General features: G+C 25.5%; 1 protein-coding gene across 1 annotated transcript in view; it reads right to left on the bottom strand.

Moving 5' to 3' along the window:
- Positions 1-1809, bottom strand: part of LOC107635351 (cystathionine gamma-synthase 1, chloroplastic) — a 29341-nt gene that overhangs the window by 3891 nt on the left and 23641 nt on the right. The gene's annotated exons all lie outside the window — the stretch shown is intronic.

Below are 1809 nucleotides of genomic sequence, written 5' to 3'. Positions count from 1 at the left end.
CTTTTTTATTTACCAAATTAAAAATAAAATAATTTTACTTACCAAAACTATAAAAAAAAAATTACTAATCCAACCTGACTCAAAATTCAATTGATGCCAACCATCAGAAAACTGAAATTTTGTTGAGAATTTTATATTTCTTTATTTTTTAAAGAAGAGCATTTGGTTGAAAAGGATGGAATAGCCGCCAGCTAAGTGATACTTATTAGGGCTGCACACGGATCGGATTGGATCAGATATAGCCTAAATTTTTATCCGATTCGTACTGTACTTATCGGATCGGATCGGATATGATATCCACATTTTTTTATGTCGGATCGGATTGGATAACAGATATATATGCATAATTCAAAATTATTATTTTAAGATTCTGTTTGGCTGTTTTTACAAAAAAATATCCATAAAATTCATTTTTTATCTGTTTAAGCATATTTACTCCTAAAATATTATCAATAATAGTTCTCTTAAATAACAAAATAATAACACAAGATTTAAGTTTAATTATTCTAAATTAAAGTACAACATAAAAAATTAAAAACAAAATATCATAAAATTTATAAAATAACGCACTAAAATTCATATCACATTAAGGTTTACTTTCTTAAACTACGCTATTTATATGTGATGTGTGGATATGCGAATTTGCGGATCGGATCTGCGGATATCACTGCCGAATCCGCAATCCGATCCTACCATAATACAGATCAGATTGGCTCTGCGGATCGAATAATATCTGCAAAATTCATATCAGATGCGGATAATTACCGCGGATATGCGGATATTATCCGACAGCCCTAGATACTCTTAAGCCTTAACCTAAACTAGGCACAAGTATTAAAAAAAAATGTATTACTCATGTAATACTACAAAAATATTAAAATAAAAAAAATATTTTGTACTTATAAGAGATTTTAACGATTAAATCAGTCTAGATATATAAAATATAAAAATTATAATTAAATAATATATTTTAAAATTGTCTTTATTTATAAATATGAGCACTAAAATAAAAATGTTTAATTACTCTGTTGGTCTCTATAGTTTTATAAAATTTTTAATTAGGTCCTTATACTTTTTTTTTTCTTATAATTGAGTCTTTGTACAAAAATTTTTTTTAATTGGGTCCTTATACTTTTTTTTTCTTTTATTTGGGTCTCTACACTATATTATTTTTTTAGTTGGTCCCTATAAAATTAAGTCAATTACTGCCAAGAGGAACCTAATTGAAAAAAAAATTGATGCAGGGACCCAATTAAAAGAAAAAAAAGTATAGGGACCCAATTAAAAATTTTGCGAAACTATAAGACCAACAAAGTAATTAAACCTTTTTATTTTAGTTTCTCATATTTATAAATAAATACAATTTTAAAATATATTATTTAATTATAATTTTTATATTTCTTAAATCTAGACTGATTTAATCGTTAAAATCTCTTATAAGTACTATTTTCATCTGACTCAAAAGTTTCTGTCCACATTTAAAAAATCATACCAAATAGTTACAAAGTTAATTATCCATTAGTCAAATTTACCACTAAGTTGAAACGTGGCGAAAAAAAATTTGTGTCCTTATTAATCATGAAGTGAAAATTTGTTCTACAAAGATCTAACTACATACACATTTTATCTTCCGTCTCCACTTCTTTTACTCATTTTTTTCTTTTGGCAAAACCCTTCTCTTCGTAATTATTCTTACCTACTAGCAAGATAAAGACAAATGAAGATTACAATAGCGTAAATATAAAGCATATTTAAAATATTATTTGGATAAAAAAATAAAGCCATATTGATATTGTTTTAAAATATATG

Source organism: Arachis ipaensis, chromosome B04, assembly GCF_000816755.2.
Source record: "Arachis ipaensis cultivar K30076 chromosome B04, Araip1.1, whole genome shotgun sequence".
Classification (NCBI taxonomy): domain Eukaryota; kingdom Viridiplantae; phylum Streptophyta; class Magnoliopsida; order Fabales; family Fabaceae; genus Arachis; species Arachis ipaensis.
This window is presented reverse-complemented; position numbering and strand designations above follow the sequence as displayed.